This window comes from Lolium perenne, chromosome 1 (genome assembly GCF_019359855.2).
Source record: "Lolium perenne isolate Kyuss_39 chromosome 1, Kyuss_2.0, whole genome shotgun sequence".
NCBI lineage: Eukaryota > Viridiplantae > Streptophyta > Magnoliopsida > Poales > Poaceae > Lolium > Lolium perenne.
In genome coordinates, this window is record NC_067244.2 from 266010553 (window position 1) to 266038328 (window position 27776).

General features: G+C 52.7%; 1 long non-coding RNA gene across 1 annotated transcript; it reads left to right on the plus strand.

The window, feature by feature from the left end:
- Window positions 1–11023: 11023 nt before the first annotated feature.
- LOC139835056 (uncharacterized) lies at window positions 11024–13307 on the plus strand. Its single transcript, XR_011750801.1, has 3 exons — window positions 11024–11214; window positions 11709–11810; window positions 12078–13307. It is a non-coding gene; the product is annotated as an uncharacterized lncRNA (long non-coding RNA).
- Window positions 13308–27776: the final 14469 nt, after the last annotated feature.

Below are 27776 nucleotides of genomic sequence, written 5' to 3' on the forward strand. Positions count from 1 at the left end.
CCAACCCTAGAGGGGTGGAGTCCCAAGTGGACTCCACCAAGGGGGCCGGCCACCCCCCCCCCCCCCTCATGGAAAGGTGGGAGTCCCACTTGAGGTGGGAATCCCACCTTGGGTAGGTTTCCCTACACATGGAAGGTTTTGGGTTGGGGTCTTATTCGAAGACTTGTAGTCCAACACTTGGGGGTTCCACCTATATAAAGAGGGGCCAAGGGGAGGGGGCCGACCACCACAACACCACCACCTTGGCCACACCCCATAGTGGCCGGCCACCCCCTCTCCCAAACCCTAGCCGCTCCACCTCCTCCACCTCTCCCGCAACGCTTAGCGAAGCTCCGCCGGAGATTTCCATCGCCACCGCCACCACGCCGTCGTGCTGCCGGATTCAAGGAGGAGCTACTACTTCCGCTGCCCGCTGGAACGGGGAGAAGGACGTCGTCTTCATCAACACCGAACGTGTGACCGAGTACGGAGGTGCTTTGCCATTGTGGCAACGTCAAGATCTTCTACGCGCTTTTGAAAGCGGCAAGTGATCGTCTACCGCAGCAACAAGAGCCTCATTTTGTAGGCTTTGGAAATCTTCAAGGGTGAGTCTCGTTCATCCCCTTGTTGCTCCCGTCTTCTAGATTGCATCTTGGCTTGGATTGCGTTCTCGCGGTAGGAAATTTTTTGTTTTCTATGCAACGAATCCCTACAGTTATAGCGCACTATTTTTTTCCTTGGTTGTATCAGGCGTCAGGAGCATGATTCCAATAGTTCTCATCGAAGAGACAGTACACGGACAGTCTGATGATGGCTCCATCAATTCCCTCTTCCCCTTTTTCCCTTCTCTTATTTGGGATCCACATGTCTACATGCAAGGTACCAACAGCTGGTCATCAATCAGCTGTTACGTACAACTGAACCTTAATTTGCATTGAGCGTTGCAGGTAAAAAAAGTAGCATGTAATTTTAGTGGAAATATGTAGATCAGAAGAGTGTAATCATGCTTTCAACATAGTAAATAGTGGTGGCGTGCTGCTGCTAGATAGTCAAGACATGCTTTGCGTTTGCATGTCTAAACTCTAAACAAGCCCGGCGATCACCGCACCTGGGGCTGTAGGGTCTAAATTAAATTCAACTCATTCTCATCATTCATTTCTTTGACGAGAGAACAATTGGAGATGGTGACTCAATAGTGCCCTTTGCATATACTTGGCTCCTACCCCTAAACCGAATATGATTGCTAAAATAAGGCAGCAGGCTATTTTCTTTATTTTGAAAGAATAAGGAAATAGCTATGCGGGTTGTGAGATTTGGTTAACCTAACATTTTGAATGAGGAAAAATCATAGGGGCTCTAGTGAAACACACCTCTCTCTGTCGATTTGTCCCTCTTCAACTTTTGAGGATTTGAGCTAACAATTTGCCTCTCTGCCTGCCTCTCTCTCTCTCTCCCTCTCTAATGACTTTCTTGTGTTTTTATATAACTCTTGTTTGTGCCATCTAGAAACAGCTATGTATTCATATGGTTCACATGCAATCAACCTTGTTTATCTTTCCTGTAATTCCCTTGTACATTTGCATGGTCTACCTATCCTTGCCTACTTACAGAATTAAGCATGCTCATATAATGCAGTGTCGCTCCTAAAGTCTTGGCTCTGTTTTGTGATTGGCTCTGCGATATATATATACAGTGGTAACCATTAGATTTGGCTTTGCATATGCAGCACCAGCTAGAGCTGTCCTATGCTGCCCTGTTATGTCCTGTGCGGATGCTCCTGGGAACATATCGGTTAGCGGGAGGATGCTGGGAAGACATCGGTGTCGAGCAGCGGGAGGATGCTTGATACGTCCATTTTGCATCACTATTTTGTATCATAATTTACTGTTATTCCTTGATATATTTCATATTTAGAGATGATACTTATGCTATTTCACCTATTTTGCATGTTTCATGATTATTGGAGAATTACTCACCGGAGTCAGGATTCTGCTGGAAAAAGCAACGTCAGGATACGATGTTACGAAGATCAACAAGCGACGGAAAATATACCGAAGCTCTTATTATTCCAGAAGACGGACACAGCCAAAAGGGGAGGCTGAGGAGGGCCACCATGGGCCCCCCCATAGGCCGGCGCGGGCTCCACCCTGGCCGCGCCGCCATGTGGGGAGGGGGCCCACGACCCCCTCGGCCATCTCTCCTTCGCGTACTTCATCTCCCGAAAACCCTAAGGCGTGAAAAAGAATCGAGAATAGACACAGCCGCCTCTGCGGGGTGGAAAACACCAGAGAGAAAAGAGCTCTCCGGCAGGCTGAAATCTGCCGGGAAATTCCTCCCGGAGGAAATCGTCGCCATCGTCATCGTCATCGAGCTGGACTTCATTGGGATCATCATCATCATCATCTCCACCGCCGACACCATCATCTCCACCGCTGCACCTCGTCTCCGCTGTAACATCTAGGGTTGAATCTTGATTATTTCATAGGGGAAACTCTCCCGGTGTTGATTAGTCCTTGTTATTGATGCTATTGAGTGAAACCATTGAACCAAGGTTTATGTTCAGATTGTTATTCATCATCATATCACCTCTGATCATGTTCCATATGATGTCTTGTGAGTAGTTCGTTTAGTTCTTGAGGACATGGGTGAAGTCTAAATGTTAGTAGTGAACTATGTTGAGTAATATTTAATGGTTTAATATTTAGGTTGTGGTGTTATTCTTCTAGTGGTGTCATGTGAACGTCGACTACATATGATACTTCACCTTTATGGGCTTAGGGGAATGCATCTTGTATTCGTTTGCTAATTGTGGGGTTGCCGGAGTGACAACAACCTGAACCCCCGTTGGTATATCGATGCATGAAGGATAGCAGGATCTCAGAATTTAAGGCTGTGGTTAGATTTATCTTAATTACTTTCTTGTATTTGCGGATGCTTGCAAGGGGTTTAATCACAAGTATGTATTAGTTCTAGGAAGGGCGGTGCATTAGCATAGGTTCACCCGCACAACACTTGTCAAAACAATGAAGATTAATCAACTATATGAAGCGAAAGCATTAGACTAAATTCCCGTGTGTCCTCAAAACGTTTGGTCATCATAAGTAAACAAACCGGCTTGTCCTTTGTGCAAAAAAGGATTGGGCCACTCGCTGCAATTATTACTCTCGCATTTTACTTACTTGTATTTTACTTATCTGCTATATCAAAACCCCATGAATATTTGTCTGTGAGTATTTACAGCGAATCCTTCATGGAAACTGCTTGTCAACATCTTCTGCTCCTCGTTGGGTTCGACACTCTTATTTATCGAAAGTACTACGATACACCCCTATACTTGTGGGTCATCAATGCTTTGGTCGAACCTGCAATGGCCGAGCAAGCACAATACGAGGAATCATAGGTACACACTCTAGCTCTTTCTGATTCTTAAGTCATATGCTATTGAGACAACAACATTATTTTTAAAATAATGTACAGTACTTAGATTCTGCAAAACTATATAATATTTTTTTGTTACATATGAACTTAGTCCTTCTCAACTAAATAACCAAACCTCATGAATAGATATGAGAGCAATGCGCTATAGCTTATTTAGGTCATTCCAGAGAAAAGGTACCCCCTCTGATCCATAATAAGTGTTGCGATTTTAGTTAAAATGTCCTCAACTTTGAACTAAACTTCCAACTCTTATTATGGATTGGAGCAAGTATTACAACAGCAATGAAACAATTAATCTGAGCTTATGTTTGTAAAAATCCTGCCATAGCAATCAAACCGAGCAGAGAAATCCTGGCCCTATAAATTCATAAGTTTGCTCAATCTCAAAATACTACATGTGAACCTCATCTATATCCCTGGTGTGTATCATCGCTCTACTGTTTTCACCGGCTCAGCATTGTAAACTTGGATGGTGAAAAATGTTTGCATCAAATCTACAATATAGATATAGGTACTTAAACATATATCTAGAGTGAAACATACAGCAGAAACAATTTTAAGCGAGACCAACTACTAACCTCTTCATTGTCTCTAATAGCTGTTGGGGAATTAGATAATCAATTACGATGATTCTTTGGTTGGATTTACGCCTACGATGCACGGTACTCACAAGTAAAGACACCCAAAACTATCGTTCATTCCATATATCATGCACCAACTGATTGTATCTGAACCTGTTAGAAGAGTAACAAACATGATTGAGTAAATCACATATTTGGATTCTGAAGCAAATTGAAATCTGAGAACCAATGTATAAAAAACGCACTGCTTAATTTCTCTAATCACAAAAATATAATTCAAATGGCACCAACGGCTGGAATTTTTGATATTCTGACGACATGCACGGAAGTAGATGATAACAAACGAAGTTTCCAACTTTACATCAGTTTAATCAAACCAGTATGATGTAAACTTCCCAAATAAACTCGTTATCTAGATTAAGAACACTGCTCACAAGTACCTATGTACCTCGAGTTGACGGGTGATGTGTGGCTGAGGGTATTTGAATTTGGAGGAGCTTGACAAAGCCATTTGCGTGCATGAAAGTCAGGACAGGTTCGGCTTCATCTACCACTCCTAAATCTGGCCTGTCTTTTCAGTTTGATAGTGCAATGGAAAACCTGCTAGTAAACATGGCATTCGTTCATGGGTTTATACATTAGCACATTACTATTACGATCTACATTTGGCAATGAGTGAGGAGGGGGAACTTAGGACACCTTCTGAATTCTGTAAGTATGGACATAGTAGCTTGTCTGAACCAAGTAACAACCTCGACATTTGGGTTGATACGAACTGAAAATATAGGTGGTTATTCCAATATCAAAGCAGCATGTCAATTCGAGGCTTCAGCACCATGTGCATCTTTGTCGTCCTCTAGTTACGATCGAAGGTTGTATCATCCTAGAATACAAACCGAACCCTAAATGAGATAATAGAGTTTACACACTTAAAAGAACATCACAACATCTCAAAAAAAAATTAACTGAACAAAGAAATATGACTTAGCATAGAAAGTTTCAGTAATAGTGGTTGGCCACGGACTTCACATCACGTTCTGTGGCGGTGATCCGGAACAGGAAGCCCAGCCTCCTTTAGCCGCCATTGACGATGATCATCCGCAGTAGCCTAGCGCTAGGCCATTCGGAGTGGTTGCAACGGTAGCAGATGTCATAGGCCACCCCGCAGGTAGCGGCGCACTGGGGAGGGCGAGGTCTGGACCCAGGGGTTGCGTGATGCCTGAGAGATGGAGTGCAAGGAGGGAATCTTGTGGCTCTTCGGGTCGATGACCGTTGAGGTCCACTGCCGCCCTAGTCAACTACGTTGCAACATGGGAAGTGATACGTCTCCAACGTATCTATAATTTCTTATGTTCCATGCTAGTTTTATGACATTACCTACATGTTTTGTTCACACTTTATATCGTTTTGATGCATTTTCCGGAACTAACCTATTAACGAGATGCCGAAGTGCCAGTTCCTGTTTTCTGCTGTTTTTGGTTTCAGAAATCCTAGTAAGAAAATATTCTCGGAATTGGACGAAATCAAGGCCCACGATCTTATATTTCCACGAAGCTTCCAGAACACCGGAGAGGCACCAGAGGGAGGCCCATGGCCTCCACACATGGTGGCGGCGCGGCCGAGGTGGGGGCCCCTGGTGTGTGGCCCCTCCGGATCCCTTCCGACTCCGCCTCTTCGCCTATATAAAGCCTCCGTCGCGAAAACCCTAAACGAATAAGCCACGGGACGAGAAAAGTTCTAGAGCCGCCGCCATCGCGAAGCCAAGATTCGGGGGACAGAAGTCTCTGTTCCGGCACGCCGCCGGGATGGGGAATTGCCCCCGGAAGGCATCTCCATCGACACCACCGCCATCTCCATCGTCGCTGCTGTCTCCCATGATGAGGAGGGAGTAGTTCTCCCTCGAGGCTAAGGGCTGTACCGGTAGCTATGTGGTTCATCTCTCTCTCCCATGTGATCTTTATGTGATCATGAGCTTTGTGATCTAGTTGAATATCATCTATGTGCTACTCTAGTGATGTTATTAAAGTAGTCTATTCCTCCTTCATGATGTAATGGTGACAGTGTGTGCATCATGTAGTACTTGGTATAAGCTATGATTGTGATCTCTTGTAGATTATGAAGTTAACTATTACTATGATAGTATTGATGCGATCTATTCCTCCTTTCATAGCCTGACGGTGACAGTGTGCATGCTATGTTAGTACTCGGTATGATTGCAATGGTCTATTATGCACTCTAAGGTTACTTAAATATGAACACCGAATGTTGTGGCGCTTGTTAACTCCGGCTTGAGGGAGCTCTTGTAGCCCTACACAATGAATGGTGTTTGTCATCCAACAAGAGAGTGTAGAGAAAGTAGTATTTGTTTATTCAGTTATGTGATCAATGTTGAGAGTGTCCACTAGTGAAAGTATGATCCATAGGCCTTGTTTCCGAATAAGTTACACCACAGAGAATTGCCTCCCACGCCAGCAAGCTATTTTTACGGCACCGTTTCCAACAAGTTCTGCTACATGTTTATTTACTGCATCTTTACTTCCTGCAATATTACCACCATCTATATCACTTGTATTTCACTATCTCTTCGCCGAACTAGTGCACCTATACATCTGACAAGTGTATTAGGTGTGTTGGGGACACAAGAGACTTCTTGTATCGTAATTGCAGGGTTGCTTGAGAGGGATATCTTTGACCTCTACCTCCCTGAGTTCGATAAACCTTGGGTAATTCACTTAAGGGAAACTTGCTGCTGTTCTACAAACCTCTGCTCTTGGAGGCCCAACACTGTCTACAGGAATAGAAGCGTGCGTAGACATCAGGAAGACAGAACTTGAGGCAGGTGGACTTTAGACATGGCAATCAGTATCACGCGCATACCATGATGAAGCCAGCCCGGATCTCCCGAGAAGTGCAACCAACATCGTCAAGCTGACCAAAGACCAAATTAACCAATATCACAAGCAACCGGCACACAAGGAAAGAAAGAAAAACGGCGGTTACCCATGGTTACTTCTAATATAACAAGTACCGGACAACCATCTTTTAATAATCTCAACTGATCAACTCGACAAATCTACGCGTAGCCTAGCAAGCACAGAGGCATCTTGGGGCATCGACATGCAGGATGTTGAACCATTCGTTCATATATGTATGAGGTGCACATTTTCTAAGGCGTGCATCCACTGAAACATATATCAAGTGTGTAACTTGTACACTTCTACGTATATAATCTCATTTTAGGCACACAAACACACACAATTGTCATCTTGGCCACCACAGGCATAACAGCCACTAAGTGCTGAGAGGTTACCTTAGCATCGAGTTAGTAGTCGGAGTAGCACAACATCCTGCCGGGTGACGACAACGTTTTTTCAAGGTGCAGCTCTTCTTGACCCGTTGGCATGTGGCGCAATATTTGATGTTTATATAGTTAGCGGGTTGTCCTGACTGAAATTGGTGAAGAACCTACATATCCAAGTTACAAAATAATGACTTGATTAATAATTGAACGTGCATGGATTTTCCACCCAAAAAAATAAAACATGGGATCCTGGGGATTACTTGCCTTTTCCGTTTCTTCTGTAAAAACACAGACAAATTGAATACATGGGGTCCTGGAACAAAATATCGAGAAATGAAAAAAAATGGAATAATTGAAATACACCCTCTTGCCTTTTCCATTTCTTCGAAAAATTCAATACATGGGGTCCTGGAACAAAATATCGAGAAATGAAAAAATGGAATAATTGAAATACACCCTCCGATTCAGAATAATTGTCCTAAATATTTTCATAAGAAACTAACGAGCAATTTAAAAGGCATAAAAATAAAATTCAAATAAAATGCATTGTTCTCAGCAAAAGGTGCTGCTAGCTATAAATCTAATTGGTTACCAATTAACCTAACATATAAACATAGCCAAACATTGAGGTGCAAGCCAGTAATCCCCATACCAAATGAGAAGTCTCTTGGTAGCAGGAATGAGAGAAGCAGTGCTAAATTAGGAGAGTCCATGTAATTTGAAGGCTATTCAGTTTATCATGTTTTTCCATGAAAAATATTTTCCGACAATCTATGTAGCTAAATATCACTGGAACAAAAATTTCTACCCACATAGGGATAGCTGTAGGAAAAAGACACAGGGGCATTTACATGAATGGAACATAGATGAGAGATAGGCCTAGCTTTATACAGGTGCACTTGTAGCTTAAAATATGAATACAAATGGGATCACAAGATGGTTAAGACACATCGCATGCACATAGAAGCAGAAAAATGAGAATTATGATTTGGCAAACAGCATAGACTGATATGAGCAGATGAACTATTACTGAAAAAGCTCAAATCAGGTGGAGATTTTGAATGGTCGAACTGGACATTACCATTTCCTGCGCTCTACTTATTTTTTTAGAGGTGACCTAAAATAATTCTTGAGCCAAAGAAAGTGTGTCAATTTCTTTTTTGAAATCCATGTGGTGTGACATGTAGCTAACATAAGCCTTATTTTACTAATACTTCATCAACCAAAAGTTTTTATTTGAATGGATAACAACTCTGAATGAGCTGAGCTGGACACAAGCAAAGGTAAAGGTTCTGAAGGTCAGCTTTGAAACATATTATCAAAGAAAATACCAAATAATGCTAAGAGATACAATACCTGAGTTAATCCTCCGGATTTGCTCTGTCACGTGTGAACTGACCAAAGCACTCAACATAGGCCAAGGGTTGTGCCTTCAAACAAAAGATTCAAACAAATAAACAAAAGAAGTAACTCATTAACATCAGATCCATTCAAAGATGCAGCGTATCATAACTCAACTACCAGTATGGTACCTGTAATTTAAATTATTAAATTTCAGGTATGCGCACTCCCTCTAGGTATAAGATACATCTCAGATACATTTTCTTATTGCTGTTTTGCTTCAATGTCTTTTCCTACCTGAATAGAGCTGCAAGGGTCATGTACACCTTTCTAAATAGTTTTGCCACTGTTAGTTGTAAAATAACAGGAACTCTATATCCACCTTACAAATCAAAATGAGCTTGTTTAATTTTTTTAAAAGCGGTAACAAATTGCCATTGCGTGACAAAATAAATTAAGAAATTTAACCATAGGTTAGATAAATGAAAATTTCGCATTTTCGTAGAGCTAATTGAGTGATGTCAAGAATGAATGACTGCAGATGCAATGGAATTCGTATGGCACCCTGTGACCAATTACATAATAGTGGAGAGAATGCTTTCACTAAATTTCCAAATATGAAATACTTTAGATAAATTTTTAGAGTACATGCATTAATAAATCAGAGCTGCTCCTCCTGCATAATCTTAGTTGGATATTTTTTCAAACAAGATAACTCAAAAGACATAAGAAAAATGCCAAGAAATCCATACCATGTTGATCAAAACAGGGCGGGATATAGCCACAATCTTTGGCACAATAAACTGGCCATCACTGAAAATCCCAAGAAAGCATGACCATCAAACACTTTAGTATTGTACCATCAAAGCCGAGTTTAAGTTCTGAAGGTATAAGAAATAAATACTTAAACTTGTGTTGCCAATGCTAGCATGTCATTGACCTTGTCGAGAGTGCCATTCCTGGACAAAACAAATAAGGATTTTATTTTATTTTATGAAGCATACACCTTATTGAGCAAATAAAACAATTGGAACCTTTTATAACTCAAAACCAGCCAACTGCCATAGTATTTGGTGATGAAGTATATTTCAATACAAAAATATAACTGTGAGAGCAGAGTGGTATGCTTGGATGCGAAGGGCACATACTAAATCTATGTTCAGATGAGAAACACCAAACGGTGACCAGAAAAGGAGGAAATATTTATCCCAATCCATGAATACATTGTATATATGGACCAAACAAAGTGGAGTTGGACAAATCTCACGAGGTGGCATCAATAACAGAATAACAGTAGAAGAAGCTCGTGTGCACCTTGAAACTGCTCACCACCATCCAGCGTCATGTCAAAACACCAAGGAATAAATAATGCACATATGAACTAAGTATATATCTTTGAAACAAAAAAAAATATCCACTGAGGGCATCAATCGATTCTGCGAGAGGAGGAGGACGACCGGAAAATACAATGGAATACCAAGTGTACAGTACCTATGCAAAAGCTTGGAATGCACTAGAGCTATTTTTTACAGAGAAGAACGAAATTATTGAGCAATTAATAGAGAAAAGATATGAAATAGATCAATCTTGCCCTGCATGAATTATGTCAAACACCTTCCGAGCATAGATAAAATAGAATTTGAGTAAAAAGAGATGACAAACGAGAGAGGATTCATGGGGCGCAACAGCTCCTCCCGGCGATGGTGGCGGTTGTCTTTGCTCCCGCCGGCCATCACCTGCTCGTTCGGGGACGACACGGTGCACGGCGGCGGCGGTGGCGCTGCTCCCACCAGCCACCACCTGCTCGTCCGGCGATGGGATGACACGCGCGGCAGCTGTGCTTCTCCCGCCGGCCACCACCCGCTGCTCTCTTGGTGTGGCATGGTAAGAGGAAGATCAGAGAAGGCGGGAGGAGAGGAGAGGTTGGAGGAAAAGGCAAGGGGATTGGAGGAGGGGAAACGAGGGGATTTTTTTTGAGCGGGAAACGAGGGGATTGGCGAGGAGGGCAGCGTGCGGGCGATTTGCCTCCTGGCGGCTAGGTTCCCAGCGGGCTTTTATATTGGGCGGTGAAAAAAAACTACGGCTGAGATTCACTATAAGGTAAAATTGAACGACTGTAAATCGGAGCGCTGTGAAGCCCCCATGGGGGGGATCAATTATACCTTTATATGCGCCTTGTGGAATCAAACTCTTTTATTCGCAAAAAGAAAAGAATCAAATTCTTCCTGAAGAATTAACACTCGTTTTGTTCCGTGGAAAATAGAATAAACGTGGAGGAATATTCCTGGGATATATCTTGGGAGTTTGGACAGGCAAGCCGTGCCGTCGGAGGAAAGAAAGAAGGCTCCCTCCCTCCGACTTGGACCGCAGCCTTCATCTTCATCCGAGAGCTGAGCTGGTGGCGGTCAGGTCGGGCGGCGCCGTCGCCCACGCACACGCCTCCCCTCAAAATTGGCCGCCTTCCGCCTCCCCGCTACCCTATTTTTATCCATCTCCTGCCGGGATTGCGTCTCCGCCGCGACGGATTCACCACCAACGACAGATCCCTCCCCTCGCCTCGCCTCGCCTCGCCTGGTACGCTCTTCCTCCCCTCGTCCTAGTTTGGTGTGCGTTCTTACTCCGTGGATGCCCCCGTCGATTTCATTCCCCTCACCGATTGAATCAACTGCACCTCCTTCATCTCGCCTTCCAAATTAGTCTTCTTCCTCCTCCAGATTTTCTGGAACAAATCCAGGACGGTTCCCTACTTCTCTCCCGCAATGGCGGAGCAAGAAACTGCGAAACCGTGTTCCTCTCCCCTTTTCTTTCCCCGTCAAACCTCGCAACGCAACCCAAGGTCGCTGTCGCCAGCCACGCTCCAGCCGCCCACCGTCCTCCTCCCTTCCTTTCTGCCAAATTTCTAGTACTTCCAAGAAAAAAGCATCCTTTTGTTCTCTCCGTTTCGCAAATCATCCCCCGGTGGATCCCACGAAATACACAAGTCAAATTGCACTTCTATGTAGTATATGATTTCGTCATGATTAAGACTCGCTTATTATTTACTGTGTTCTTCACAAATTTGGCTGCAGGAGGAGCAAGGAGGCAGGCGGTCCACAGGCTCGGCTGTCGATTCACTTTGGCAGCCAGCCAGCCAGCCAGCCCGCCCCCCAATTTCTCCTTCCACCGACGAGGTGAACACCAATTTCTCAATGCTATCATCGTTACAATTTTATATATGTGTTGAGCTGTTGACCCTGGCAAAGCCGTGTAGGACCTCAGGTTGGTCTGGGTTTGTTGGGTGAATTGGGGCACACAACACATGTTTCCTCCGTGTCTTTGAATTCAAACACATGTTTTCCGTGTCTTTGAATTAGGTTCAGTTTTTAATTTGTGCGAACAATCAGCTGACTATCTTTTTGTTTGCTGTTGCTGGTTGGCTTCTTCTTATTATGGCTCAGGTCAGGAGCAGGAGAGGACGGATATAAATAGATATAAGACGCGAGCTGTTCCTCGTTGTTAGAATCTGAATACTGTGAGAGGACGCACGATGGCTTCCCTCCACCGGCCTCTCTTTGCAATGGCCTCGGGGGGCACAGCGGCTGCGGTCCCTTCATCCTCCTCGCCGGATGTCCTGTACCGCTGGCATCTGCCGGACCCTGCTGCGTGCAGTGATGACTCGTCCGACGACAGGTCCCAGACGGTGGTGGTTCTTCTTGGGTGGCTGGGCTCCAAGCAGAAGCATCTCAAGAGATACGCCGACTGGTACACCTCCAGGGGTAGTATTATTGTTCGGTCAGCTGAGAATAAGTGGATATCGATGACCGAATCAATTGAACTAATTAGGGTACTAGTAAACATCGTAATCAACCAGTGCATGATTAATTTTTGCTTATACATTGCGCGAATTCACACCCTCCCCTGCATCGTGCATGCCATCTTGAAACAATACAGGAGAAGCCACTGCAGCTAGGCAACGAGATATCTGAACCAAAAATATCACGGAGAAGTCGCATGTTCTGGTCCATCTCATCTGACCATAGGATGATCGATGATCTGGCTGACTCCTTCAGGTTCCTTTCCATACCATCGATGACCGGCCACGCAGGGCCTGGGTGGGCTGGTCTCAGGCCATCATGTAGGATTCTCCCGCCGCTGCCACTGTTCGCCTCCCCCGGCCGTGGGTCCCCTCCACGCGGCCCGATCCGGTGGCTTCTCTTCTCCTTCTGAGTTCCGACTGGCCAAGCAAGCAGACAAAGCAGGCGGCCCGAGAGTGCATCCTCGTCTCTCGCCCTGCCGACCCGGTGGGAGGTGTATGCAGCAGCGGAAAATCTCAACAGGGTGTGCCCGCCATCGCCTACCCACTGGCCACAGCGGTAACGCCGCCCGCCTGTTTCCTGGCGATGGTGAGGAGAAACAGGGCAACTGCGCGGCGATGCGCTATTCTGTTGCCCAGCTTCCAATCCATCGGCGAGGGCTCGAGGCGGCGGCTGCTCGGCGAGTAGCTGTTCGTCCTCCATAGTCCCTGCCCCCATTTGAATTCATCGGACCTGCAGCCGGCAAGCGTACTGAGTTTCTTCTGTACTATAGTATGTATGTGACTGAGTTTAACAGAATTGATTTCTGAATGTTGATGATGCGTATACATTCTTGTAAAAATGGACCTCTGAGTAAACATATTTTTGAGATTATTACACAAGAGCTCCATATATATGCCCTGAACATCTTACTCAGTCACAAGAACACCGTGACAGCCTGCATGCCCGCTGAACTAAACTGCAAATGCCGCAGAACTTGAATTAACCTGCATCTCGCAGTTTTAGCCCGGACTTGGGTTGACATGCATTTGCTGGGGTGTGTGTTCACAAACTGACGAGAGCAAGGAAAAACAAACACTATCTACTTCGTCAGTTTCAAGCCCTGCACATTCTCATCATGGAGCAGAGGAACTCCTTTCAGGTTCACCTCCTCTGCAGCAACATAGAGTATAGAAGCACTGCAGCTCCCGGCGTGTGACGTCGGGCAGCTACTTCTCGGGTATCTCAGTTAGGCGCTTGCTCAGGCAACTCCTCAGCTCGATTCGTCCTGTTACAGCCACCATCTTTCTCCAATCAGTTAGAAGCCGTAAAGTGATACCTCGAAAAATGTTCGAGGAGTCTGAACTACCGAGCTGTCACATTACCTTATTATATCGTACTACCGAGCAGTCTGAACTACTGAGCCATAAAGACATACCTAGAAAAATGGATGAAATCAGACATGTCACGAGGCGCTGGCGCGCCCGATTCACTCCACGTACAAAGGGTTGGCGTAGGGTTTCCGACGCTTCTACTGTGCATCAAAACCGGTCGGCTACTTTTGAAACATGCGGGTGTCGCCCAAAACAAAGCCGGGTCCAGCTATTGGGATCGTTACGAGGCCGACATTGGCAGTACATAAAGCAGGGGATGTGAGCTACAGGGCGCGCATTGAGACAATGTATAGTTCTGTAGAAAAGGAATATATAATGCTTGATGATGTGCAGTGTCGTGGATGTAACCACGGCAGATGCTACGGGGGGTAGCACTTCATTGATGCGAGGGGAAGGGAACATTGCCATCTACGGGTCGAGGTGCAAGAGACGCAAGGGTTTTACCCAGGTTCAGCCCTCGGAGAGTAAAGGCCTACGTCTGCTAGATCTTTATTGCTCGGTGGAGAATTACAATGGGGGGGCTCGGTCGGCGGCTACGCCGAGAGCTTCTGAGGGGAGATTGGATCTCAAGTAAGGTGTCCTCTAGGGTTTAAGCTCGGGGGTTTATATAAGCACCCCCGATCTAGGGTTACATGGAGATAACTCCGAATCATATCAGTTGCTACTAATCCGGGATCCGCTATCCCCCTCGCAAGTAATCTTCTTGTCCAGCCGTGTGGACCTCCTCCTTGGGATCACGGCCCAGTCGCCTTAGGGCCCAGTCGCTTAGGCGACTGGCGATCCACCCGAGCCTCTATCTTCATGGCGGCGGGGCGGCGACCCACCCCCTATGGGCATATCCCCATCAGTAGTCCCCAAGCGCGGTGGTGATGAAGCGCGGATCTGGAGCAAGTCTTGGAGAGGCGCGGTGATGGATCAAGATGAGTCGCCGCCGGGCTTCCAAAGATAAAGTCGCGGGTGCGGTGGCAGTCTTAGTCGCCAGAATTTGATCAGTCAGTCGGCGTGTGACAGTCGGCTCTGGCCAGTCGCCGTTTGCCAGTCGACGCGTAGTCATCATAGAGACACGTGGAGAGGCCAACGGCTAGATTTCACGTTGACCGAGGCGCACACCGTTTGCATGTTGTTGACCGTTGGGCTCGACGTGACCGCTAACGGCTAGTTTAACGGCTATTCAGCCGGTGACGGCGCAGATCTCGACCGTTGATTGCGGGGCGGCGATTCCGGGACGATTCAACGAACAGATTTCATCCTCAATGCGAGCGAGTGCGGGCGGTATAAAGGGTCGCCCTAGGATTAGGGTTCAACACTCCTCGCATTCATCCCCCATCTTCTCTTCATCTCATCTTCATTCCAAACTCCACACACATCCATGGCGGCGAAGGGTTGGGGCAAGTCGAAGGTCACGCGGGAGTCTCTCCTCCCGTACGTCGCCTCCGGGGTCATCCCGGAGTTTAACCAAGAGCGATGGCGGGTTCCGCCGGCGAACGAGACGGAGCCCTCCCACGGTCCGGGAGTTCGTGATCTTCATGAGCTTCCTCGATCGCGGGTTCGCTCTCCCCACCTCCGATTTCCTCCGGCGATTCTTTGGCCTTCTACAGCATCAAGGTTTCCGACCTCGGGCCGCACGGCGTCCAGCAGATTTCTCTGTTCGTGGCGCTGTGCGAATGCTACTTGGGCTGTCCGCCCTACTTCCCGCTGTGGGTGTCCATCTTCCATGGGCGGGCGACTCGGCCAGCAAGAACAGCGAAGCACTCATCCCAAACGGGGGATCACCTTCGGTGAAGTCCGGGGAAAGCTTCATCGACATGGCGCTCCCCAAGAAGGCGCAGTCGCTGTGGCGTCGTTTCTGGTTCTACGCCAAGGAGTACACTCCCCCGGGCGAGGTATGCATTCCCCAATACAGTCCCGAGCCGAGCGTCCCGCGGCGCCTCAATGTCCGGTCGCTGCCGCGCGAGCAGGAGAAGGTGGTGAAGGATATGCGCCAAGCGATCCAGGCGCTAAAAGATGACGGCCTGACGGCGGTCGACATGTACAAGCTGTTGGCTTGGCCGGCGGCTGATCCTTGCGGTGCCGAGCTCACCCCATGTGGGAGTACCGGGACGAGAATGACCGCACCCGGTCGACGGCGACCGAGTGGGACGAGGCGAAATGCGGAAGGCGCTTGCCAAGATCACTACTGCCACCTTCACTTCCTTCGAAGACGGCTTGCAGCCCTACACCGAAGACACCCCGGCGCCTCGGGTAATGCTTCGCATGGCGACTTCGCACGGCCTGGCCGCGCTTCTTCCTTTACGACTTGTCCCTTTGATTCGATTACAGCGTTGGCGGAAGATCGCCGGACCACCTCCCTCCTCTCGCCGGGAAGGAACCACCGGAGATGACCGAGGGCGAGGAGGAAGAGGTCGACGAGGAGGAGGAGCGCACCGAGTCGGAGTCGGCGGCGCGGGAGGTCATCGGGCTCCCGCGCGGGTCGAAGAGGGGTGCCGAGTCCTCGTCCCAGGGCGCGGCTGAAGAGGAGGCGACCTCTCGCCCGGAGGACAAGGCGGAGCCCTCCAAGGAAGGGGCTGAGCCGCTATCGAAGCGACTGCGCCCCACTCTCCTGGAAGGGTCCATGAGGCTTCAGCGTCCTTTGAAGGACGCGATCGATGCGGGAGCTCGGGCTGGTCCGGGCGTAAGAGCGATTCCCACGGTGAAGTAAGTACTTCTTGTCGGATTTGTCCTTCTTGCGACTGGACTGGGTGTCGACTCACCTCACCTCCTTGTAGGTCCAAGAAGAAGACCTTGGCGAAGCCGCCCGCGGCCGGGGTGGCGGCCACGAGGGCGGCCGAGGCAAAGAAGAAAGCCGCGGAGAGGAAGGCGGCGCCGTCCGACCTTGGGGGCGGGGTCGGCTCCGGAAGAGCCTGCCGCCGGGAGCCAAGCGGAGAAGGAGAGCACTAGCCGCGTCGAGCCCACCGCCAACGTCTTTCCTCTACCCAGCATGGCTCGCGGGGGCATGGCGAGTGCAGCGACGGGTCCGCACGTTACTCCGCCCGTGGTGGAGGAGGAGTCGGCCGACGTTGGATCGACCGAGGGCGAAGGCACCCGAGGTTGAAGAGGACATCGTCGAGGAGGGCGGTCTGTCGAGCCACCGAAAGAGTGCCGGTCCAAGGCCGCCAGGGACCGAGCCCCGCCTGACGCCGACACGCGGACGGGCGAAGTTCCATCGACTGAGGCGGTGATGCGAGCGGACGGGGCGACCGAGTCGCGTCATCCGCCGCCGTCTTCATTGACCTTCACCGAGCTCCACACGGCGCTTGGCGAGGCGCATGTGGTAAGTGTCGCTGAACACGTGGCCTAGTCACCCCCAGTCCCCGAGGGTCGACTTGGTCTGAAAGGGCGAGTCGAGTCTCTTCTGATTTTCGTTTGTTGACCTTGGCATTTTTTGTTTGGTTTTCGCAGGCGGAGTTTTCTCGGCTGACCGCGCTTGTGGAGGAGGCGGCGCAGAAGAACCGGAAGCTGATTGCCCTGGGCAGTAAGTCAGGCCCGCTCGCCGTCCTCATTCAGTGTCACTGGCCCTGGCGTTCGTTCTCACCGTTTCCTTTTCTTGTAGCAGAGGCGCAGGCAAAGGCTCTTGCCGAGGCTCGGGAAGGGTTCGTCAAGGAGTCCTTCTACCGTGAAGCCGAGTTCCGGGCGCAGCAGGCCGAAGAGGCCCGGAAAAGGGCAAAAGCGGAGGTGGCGGAATTGACGAAGGTCCTGGAGCAGAAGGGCCGGAGCTGGAGGACGTCATCGCCGAATACAAGGTGAAGGCGGAGGCCGCGGCCCGACGCGCGGGACTCTGCTCGTGGGGCTGCCGCGTCTCTGCGGGAGGAGGTGGCGGCCTTAAAGCAGCAGCACGCCAAAGAACTTGCTGCGGAGAAGGAGGCGTCCGAGGGCATCGTCCTGGCGGTGCAGGCCGAGAAGACCAACTTCGAGGCGTTCGTCAGAGAGATGTCGCGGCAGATTCTTGGTAAGTTCTTGTCGTCGCACTTCTTGTTTATTTGCCGGGGTTCGAGCATCTGAACACGGCGAGTCGGCCTCGGGGTCGGTCCCCGAGCGTGGCGAGTCGGCCTCGGGGCCGATCCCGAGCGTGGCGAAGTCGGCTCGGGGCGATCCCCGAGCGTGGCGAGTCGGCTCGGGGGCCAGTCCCCGAGCGTGGCGAAGTCGGCTCGGGGCAGTCCCCGAGCGTGGCGAAGTCGGCTCGGGGCCGATCCCCGAGCGTGGCGAGTCGGCTCGGGGGCGATCCCCGAGCGTGGCGAGTCGGCTCCGGGGGCCAGTCCCCGAGCGTGGCGAAGTCGGCTCCGGGGGCCAGTCCCCGAGCGTGGCGAGTCGGCTCCGGGGGCGGTCCCCGAGCGTGGCGAAGTCGGCTCGGGGGCAGTCCCCGAGCGTGGCGAAGTCGGCTCCGGGGGCCAGTCCCCGAGCGTGGCGAGTCGGCTCCGGGGGCCGATTGGCGTTGAAGGGGAAGTTCTCATTTTCCCTTTTCCTTGTGTTGTTGACTGCAGGTACGTGCGACTTCGTGGAGACGGCGACTCCGCGGGAATGCTGTCGACCGCGACCGCGCGTATCATCGCTGCGCGGGGAGATACTCGCCGCGCTCCGGTACCTAAGCCCGCGGGAGGTGATTCCGCGGGACACGCCATCCGTCTTCAAGGCGGTGTCCAACATTCCGGCTGTTGTTGATCGGCTTCGCCGCTCTTCCTGCCGCGTTGGCATTACCATGGCTACGAGTATGGTGTTGGCGCATTACTACGAAGGGTTCGACGTGGAGGAGGTCACCGCTGGCTTCCCCTCGGAGCGGCGAGTTCGATGTTGCCGAAGTGCTGCGGCTGATGGATGCGGTGCGCCCTTCGCCGACCGAGTGCGGCGACCGCGGACTTGGAGACTCATATCCCCAGCCAAGCGGCACCTGGTGACGCGGAGAAAGAGCCGGGCCCGGTGGACTACCCCGCGGAGCGCCTCTTCCATGCCGCTGCCGCCGGCTCGTTTGTCGACATATCCGGTCGTGGTGTACACGCCGAAATTTCGTCACGGCGATGATGGCGTCGAGCCTGTCGTAGAGGGGGCTCCGGGTCGTCCTCGTAGTTTCTGAGTACTGTGTAGGAAGTGGCTGGATTTCATGAGCGGGAGTTAGTTGTAAATAAAATGATGACTTTTGCTTAAATATGATTCGGTGGTTGCTTTTGCATTATTTTGAGGCGGCGATGCATTGGAGTTGGTTCCGACTATCCATGGCCTTCGGGCCGATCGCCTTGCGACCCCAATGAAGGCTATCGACTTATTGTTTTCCTTTTCGAGCTGGGCGTCCCCGCCGCAAAGACGTAGTCATTATAGTACGAATAGCAGCCTCATGGGTGGAGTAGTGGTGAGTTGTATTTTGCGCTGTTCGGATGTAGCGCGCCACTCGTCGTGGCTCGGTGAGCCGATCGCTAGGCGACTCCAAAGGGGATCATTGCGGGCGTATTTTCCTTGGCGAGCCGCGGGTCCGTTTTGCGGAGTCCCTAGTCGAAGTACTTAGCCGCACAATTCGCCAACCTAAGGTAGAGGAGGGCCGTGGTGTGCTTTATAGCGTAGCTCAAGGCGGTCGCCGAGGCCCGTGGGGCTGGCCGAGCGTGCGGCCCTCTTTGTGGGTTCCGATCGCCGTTTTCACCCGACGGCGTTAGAGATGGTGGGTGACCGGGCCTGGTGTTGCGCCTCGGTTACGCCGCCATCCCGTGTTAGCCCGGCTACTTGGCCGATCGTGGACTTCTCTCTTCCGGCAGCGGCGACCGGAGGTCTCTCAGCACCTAGTCGCTTTTTGCGGCGACTAAGCCGGTGTGTACCGGGATGAGAGATGGCGATATATATTTTCCTTAGGTATAGAACCGCCGGAGAAGGTTGATGTTCCAGGGGCGCTCCACCTCTTTAGTGAGCGGCTCGCTTTGTCGTCCTTGCGGACGTCGATGAGATAGTAGGAGTCGTTGCCGAGTACGCGGCGACGGCGAATGGTCCTTCCCGGGCGGGGACAGCTTGTGCATCCCTTTCTTGTCTGGATTAGCCGGAGTACCAGGTCGCCGACTTGGAAGGAGCGACTCCGAACGCGGCGGCTGTGGTAACGACGGAGGTCCCGCTTGGTAAATGGCGGTTACGGAGAGTGCGAGGTCTACGGCCTCATCGAGGAGATCGATGTCGTCGTGGCGAGCTCGCTCGTTGTCTTCTTCGGCGTAGTTGGCGACCCGAGGCGAGTCGTAGGCGATGTCCGTGGGCATGACGGCTTCGGCGCCATATACCAGGAAGAAAGGCGTGAAGCCGGTTGACCTGTTAGGCGTTGTGCGGATGCCCCATAGTGCGAAGAGAGCTCCTCTGCCCAGCAACCGGCTGCGCGCTCTAGGGGCACGACCAGGCGTGGTTTGAGTCCGTGCGAGGATGCTGCGGTTTGCCCTTTACGCTTGGCCGTTCGACTCGGGGTGGGCGGCGAGGCGAGATCGAGTCGGATGCCCTTTTCTTCGCAAAAGTCAGCCATCTCCCCTTTGGCGAAGTTGGTGCCGTTGTCGGTTATGATACCGTGAGGGTAGCCGTACCGATAGATGAGCTCGCGTAGGAACTTTGTAGCCGTCTTCCCGTCGCACTTCTTTATGGGCTTTGCTTCTACCCACTTGGTGAACTTGTCCACCGCTACCAGGAGGTGAGTATATCCGCCGGGGCCGTTTTGAATTTTCCCACCATGTCCATGCCCCATACGGCGAAGGGCCAGGTGAGGGGATGGTCTTCAATGCCGATCCTGGCATGTGCGACGGCTTGCATACTTTTGGCACCCGGCGCATGAACGGACAAGGGCGATTGCGTCTTCGTGGGCTGTTGGCCAGTAGAAGCCGTGACGAAAGGCCTTGGCGACGATTGAACGCGCGCTGCGTGGTGGCCGCAGTCCCTGCGTGGATGTCGCGCGAGAATGTTACGCCCTTCCGCCGTGGTGACGCATCGTTGGAACACTCCCGAGACACCGCGCTTGTATAGCTCATTGTTGATGATGGTGAAGGACTTGCATCTGCGCACGATGGCGCGTGCTTTGGTTTCATCCATCGGCGGTGCCGGCTCTCGAGGTAGCTTATGTATGGCTCGGTCCAATCGGTTCGTCGACGGCGAGTGCGACTAAGGTGGAGTCGGGAGCAGGTGGCTCGGCAATGTCCAGCTCGCGCGGTGCGCGCACCGAGGGGTGGCTGAGGATGTCCAGGACGACGCCCGGAGGAGGTTGACGTCGCTTGGACCGGCTTCTGGCTAGCGCGTCGGCTTCTTCGTTCTTGCGCCGTCAACCCACTCGACGACGTGACCGGCGAAGCCAGCGCCCGGCTTGGTCGACGGCGCGTTTGTATGCGATCATGTTGGCGTACGTGGCGTCGCAGGTGCCGGAAGTTTGGCTGGCGACTAGGTCGGAATCGCCGAGGCAGCGCAGCCGTGTTGCGCCCATCTCTTTTGCGACTCGCATGCCGTGCAGAGCGCCTCGTACTCGGCCATGTTGTTGGTGCATGGCTCGAATCTGAGTTGCAGGACGTACTTCACCGTGTCGCCCTTTGGTGATGTGAGGACGACTCCCGCGCCTGCTCCTTCGAGGTTTTTAGAACCGTCGAAGTGCAACGTCCAATGTTTGAGGTCCGCGGGGAGCTTGGCTGCTGGGCCTCTTCCCGCCGGCGAGGAAGTCGGCGAGTGCTTGAGATTTGATGGCGTGGCGTGACTCGTAGGTGATGTTGTGGACGCCGAGCTCGACTGCCCACTTGGCGATCCGGCGATTGCGTCGCGGTTGCGGATGATGTCGGCGAGTGGTGTTGAGGCGACTACCTTGATGGGGTGCCCGTGGAAGTAAGGGGCCGCCGCCGCCGGGGCCACGAGGACGGCGTACACCAGCTTACGGTAGTGTGGATACCGTTGCTTGGATTCGATTAAGGCTTCGCTGATGTAGTAGACCGGGCGTTGTACCAGTTGCTCCCTTCCTTCCTCCTTCCGTTCGACGACCATGATTGCGCTTATAGCGCGGTTCGACGTGGCGACGTATAGGAGCATGGTTTCTTTGGCAGCGGGGCCGCGAGGACCGGGGCCTTCGAGAGCGCCTGCTCGAGGACCTCTAGGGCCCGCTGCGCCTCGTCGGGCCACCGGAATGCTTCCGACTTCTTGACCAAGCGGTATAGTGGCATGGCCTTGTCTCCGAGCCGGGTATGAAGCGGCGAGGGCGGCGACTCGACCGGCGAGTTTCTCGCGTCGACTAGGCATGCTGGCTGCTTGGTGCGCATGACCGCCGATGTCTTCTCCGAGGTTAGGTTCGATGCCTCGCTTGGAGACGACGTAGCCTAGCAGCTGTCCCGATGGAACCCCGAAGGTGCACTTCAGAGGGTTGAGCTTGATCTTGTACCGCCGTAAGTTGGCGAATGTTTCGGCGAGGTCGCTGACGAGGTCGGTCTGTCGAGTCGATTTGACCACCACGTCGTCGATGTAGACATGCACATTGCGGCCGATCTGGCTTTCCAAGCAGCTGTTCATGCACCGCTGGTACGTTGCTCCGGCGTTCTTGAGGCCGAAGGTCATGGACGTGTAGCAGTAGGCGCCTAGGGGTGTGATGAATGCAGTCTTCTCTTGGTCTTCCTTGGCCATCTTTATTTGATTGTACCCGGAGTATGCATCCGGGAAACATAGCGACTCGGACCCGGCGACCGCGTCGATAATCTGGTCGATTCGCGGTAGGACGAATGGGTCCTTGGGGCACGCGCTGTTGAGGCTTGTGTAATCGATACACATTCGCCACGTCTTGTTCTTCTTTAGCACTAGGACTGGGTTTGCCAGCCATTTCGGGTGCTTGATTTCTATGATGAAGCCGGCAGCGAGTAGCCGGTTTACTTCTTCGGCGATTGCGCGTCGCCGTTCTTCTCCCACGGGCGCATTGCCTGCCTAACGGGTCGCGCGGTGGGATCGACATGTAATTTGTGCTCAGCAAGTTCTCTCGGGACACCTGGCATGTCAGATGGTTTCCATGCAAAGATATCTCGATTCTCACGGAGGAACTTGATGAGCGCGCTTTCCTATTGGGCGGACAGGCCCGTCCCAATGGTAACTTGCCTACTTGGATCGTTTTCTACAAGATCTACTTGGCGAGTGCCTGCTGCGGCCTTGAAGGTTGCTGCGGACGAGTCGAGCTCGGTTGGCTTCTCCAGGATGGCGGGGTCGTTGCGGTCGACTGGGTACTTGGCGAGCTCGGCGGAGTTGTCTTGTTCGTCGGCGATGACGGCGTCGGCGAGCTTGGCGCTGTCGTCCTCGCATTCCAATGCCATCTCCGGGTCGCCGTGGACGGTGATGACGCCTCGAGGCCCTGGCATCTTCATCATGTTGTACGCGTAGTGTGGGGTCGCCATGAAGCGGGCGAACGCTTGTCGGCCGAGTACGCAATGGTAAGAGCTTCGGAAGTTCACCACCTCGAACGTTATCCGCTCGGTGCGGTAGTTCACGGGCGTGCCGAAGGTGACTGGCAGCGTCACCTTGCCGATCGGGAAGGCCTTCCGCCCGGGGACGATGCCGTGGAACGTGACCTTGGTGTTCTCAAGGCGTGAGTCCGGCAGACCAAGCCGCTGGAAGGTGTCGTAGTACATGATGTTGATGGAGCTTCCCCGTCCATCGGGTTTTTGGTAGCCGATAGTCGGCGACCTTGGGCCGGCCGACGAGCGCCACTCGCCCGGGGTACTCGATGCGGGGGTCGTGATCGTCGCGGCTCCAGGTGATGCTTTGCTCGGACCAGTTGAGCCACCGCACGTCGGAAAGTATGACTGCGTGTACCGCCACTGCCCTTGCGAGGACCTTCTGTCCGTCGGTCGCCGACCCCGGTGAAGGTGTGGAGCGAGCCGGCGCTGCGACCGAAGCCCTCTCCCTTGTGCTGGTCTTGGTCTTTGGCGCGCTCTTTGTGCTGGTTGCCGCCGTCGTTTTCCTTGGCGCGGCGAGCTCTTTCTATCTCGCTTCAGGGAGTAGCAATTTCCCGTCGTGTGGTTGGCGGGCTTGCCCTCCTTGCTGTGATAGATGCATGGTGCATCTAGGAGGCTGCGGGCGTCGAAGCGCTTGGGCTGAGGCCGATCCTCCCGAGGTGCACGAGTGTCGCGCCAAACGATTTTGGCTCGCGCTGCTCGTAATCGGTGGTAGCGACTAGCTCGTAGTGTCCTCCCTCTCCGCGGCGCTTGCCGATGTTAGCCCGGACGGAGAACCGGTAGTCGCCACGCCGAGGCTCCGTGTGCGCAGAGGCGGCGATTGCGTCGTTGACCGTACTCGTCGTCCGAGTCGGCCGTAGGGTCTTCATCGGCGTAGCGGGTGGCGATGTCGAAGAGCTCGGAGATTGAGATATTGTCCCTGCCGACGCGACGGAGCTTGGCGCTTAGCGGTTCATACCGGCAGCAGCGTCGGAAGCGATAGATTGCCGTGTCCGTGCCGATGCCGCCGGAGGTCGTCCACATGTCCCGCCGCCGCTGCACCCACCGGCGGGTCGACTCGCGCGGGCCTTGGACGCAGCGATCTAGGTCTTCTATGGTTGTGGCACGGGTGTATGCGGCGGCGAAGTGCTGGATGAACGCGGCGCGGGCTTCTTCCCAGGAGTCGATGCGGTTGACGGTGAGGGTATTGAACCAATGGCGATTGACGCCGTCCATCATGAGGGGCAGGTACCGCGCTGCGAGTAACTCGGAGTGGCCTGGATCCCCATTGCCATGGCGTACGAGTCGATCCAGACAGTGGGGTCAATGCTTGTATCGTACTTTTCGATGTCGCGGGGTCCTTTGAACCCTACAGGATACGGCTCGCCTCTAATCATCGGCCCGAAGCAAGCGGGGCCGATTCGGGTGAACGCGCTCTGGCGCGGAGCTTCATCGGCGTGGCGGTCGTTCAATCGATTGCGCGCCCGCCATTCTTGGTCGTTGACGATGTGGGTTCGGGCGTCAACTGGCTGCCCGTTAGCGGCGACCATCACCGCGCGGGGCGCGGCTCGACTCGGTTGTTAGACGAGTGGGCCGCGCGCGGTGCTGGCGGCGGGCCGTTGTTGGCGTTGACGATTGCGCGGTTTGCCGCGTCTGACGACGCCGCGCGACTGGCGGATGTGCGCGAATAGAGTCGCCCCTGCGAGTCGGCTGCGGCGTGCTGCTGCTCCAATGCCTTGGCTACCAAAGCCTTGGCGTCTTTGGACGAGGATCGCGCCGTCTCCCGTTTCGGGATTCTTGCGAGGACGGCCTGCGCAGCTGCCACGTTATCGGCTGGAGACGAGTGCAGTGGTAGGCCGTTGGCGTCGACCTCTGCCCGAGGAACTTCGGGCGGTGGTGGTGGGGGTGGCGGGGGTGCTCCGCGCGCTGCTCTATCTGCAGCAGCCCGACTTCCTTCCGGGATGTCAGGGTTTTGGACTCGGGCGACCCGGATTTCTCCGTCCGGGTCGTCGAAGTTAAGGCGTGCGCGGGGAAAGTCGCTCGCGCGGCGCGCTCCATGCGCCCGGCGGTTTCGCTGCTGACGATAGTGGGACACGGCCCTTACTTCATCTTGCTCGAGGCGGAATTTCTGCCTTTCGGCGAGCTCCTTTTCCTCTGCTCCTCGAGGAGCCGCCCGGTGCGCCTCGATCTCGGTTGCGGTGGCGGTTGCGGGGAGGAGTGGTGAAGGCGTCGGCGGGAGCTCTTCTTCACCCCCTGCCATGAAGACTGCGGTCGGGTAGCGGTAACGCGGGGCCTCGACAGAGTCCGAGTCGTAGTCGCTGTCGAAGAGGGAGAGGATGGAGTCATCCTCGAAGCCACCTTCGAAGTCGCTCGGGTGGGAGACCAGGGAGATAGAGTCCTTGGTTGATGCTGTGGCGATGGAGCGGGCAGTCGGGGACGCAGCGGTGGAGCCCGCAACCGCCGTGGCAGCGATGAAGACCGTGAAGTCGGCGTCGATCGCAGCGCTGACCCAGTCGAAGGCCGGGATCGGGTCGGCGGAATCGGCGGCTGGAGCGGTGTCGGCGGTGTCGGCGACGCCAAGGCAACATGGAGTTGGCGGCCGGAGCCACGACCCCCGACTCGGCCTCGTCTTCCAGGGCCGCCTCGCCCGCCCCGTAGACCTCGCCGGTGACCGGGCGAGTAGCAGTGAGGAGCTGCCCGGGCGCGAAGGGGTCGTGCGAGCGACTGGGGCGAGGCTCAGAGGGGTCGCTGACGCCGGCGAGCCCAACGAAGAGGTTGATGGAGCCGATCGGCACCATCCAGGCGTGCTTGAGAGGCGACGAGGCGGGCCGGTAGGTGCTTGGCTGGATGTGGAAGAAATTGCCGGTGGCGATCATCCTGCCGGAAGCAACCGGCCGCCGTATTGGCGAGTAGGGCCTCGCCGTAGCTCGAAGGCTTGATGTCCCATGCCCCACGGTGGGCGCCACTGTCGTGGATGTAACCACGGCAGATGCTACGGGGGGTAGCACTTCATTGATGCGAGGGGAAGGGAACATTGCCATCTACGGGTCGAGGTGCAAGAGACGCAAGGGTTTTACCCAGGTTCAGCCCCTCCGGAGAGTAAAAGGCCTACGTCCTGCTAGATCTTTATTGCTCAGTGGAGAATTACAATGGGGGGGGCTCAGTCGGCGGCTACGCCGAGAGCTTACAGGGGGAGATTGGATCTCAAGTAAGGTGTCCTCTAGGGTTTAAGCTCGGGGGTTTATATAAGCACCCCCGATCTAGGGTTACATGGAGATAACTCCGAATCATATCAGTTGCTACTAATCCGGGATCCGCTATCCCCCTCGCAAGTAATCTTCTTGTCCAGCCGTGTGGACCTCCTCCTTGGGATCACGGCCCAGTCGCCTTAGGGCCCAGTCGCTTAGGCGACTGGCGATCCACCCGAGCCTCTATCTTCATGGCGACTGGGACTGGCGACCCACCCCCTATGGGCATATCCCCATCATGCAGCCTCGAGGTTCCCGGCAAATTTGGTGTTTGAGGATTCCATGCTGCAGAGCATAACTGAAATAATGTAAACCGCACGTGGTCTCTCGAGTTTAATCTGATATCAAGTAGCTACAGATTCATTACAAGTTCCATGGTGCACGCTGCAGCATTGAAATTTACGCACACCAAATCGGACTTCAGTAAAAAGAGGCTGTAACGCACCAGGCGTCGGAGGCGTCGGAGAAGGTGTGGATCCGGCGGCCTCTCTTCTCCTTGCGGCCGGCGGGGCGAGAGAGGTCCGGCTGCAAGAGAGCATCCTCGCCTCGCTTCCTGCATGCTAGCCGTGCGGTCCCCGTGGAGGAGAACGTGCTCGATCTCATGGGAGCACCTGCCCAGAGGATGGATGCTCTGAGTAGCGGGGTGCCGAGCGCCCTGCCCTGTTTCTCGGCGCCGGCGAGGAGAAACAGGGAAGCTGCGCTGTGATGCGCGACATTCGATTCATCGGCGACGACACTGAGGCGGCAGTGTCGCGAGTCGTTTGCTCTCGACCCTCATTTTGGTTCGTCGGACCTGCAGGAGGCAACCGGCGTCTAATCTATGGATGACGGGAAGGACATGGCCGGCGACCACAAGATCGCTCAGTAAGTTGCTTCTTCCTTCCAGTTCCACACCATACCAATGGGTTTCAGAGAATGATTTCTGAATGTTGATGATGCACATAAATTATTCAGAAAATGAATGATGGGTATACATTACTTTTGAGATTCAGTTTCCAGTTTGTCAAATAGTATATGCCTTTTTTTTATGAACACACGGAAAATCCATAAGCCCCGAACATCTTGCTTAATCACAAAATCGGTGGTGTTCTGTCAGGCTGGGACACTAGATGAGGTAGACTAAATCTAACGCCCAAGCCACAACAAGAGTCTGACTCGGGCATGCTCATTTTCTGTTCCTCTGCCCAATGCACAAAACACCAGTACACAGTCAAATATGCTGAGTTCCTCTGAGATTTCAAGCGTTCCGCCTCGTTTACATTCATGCTTTCTTTAGTTTACTTTCACAAGCTAGCA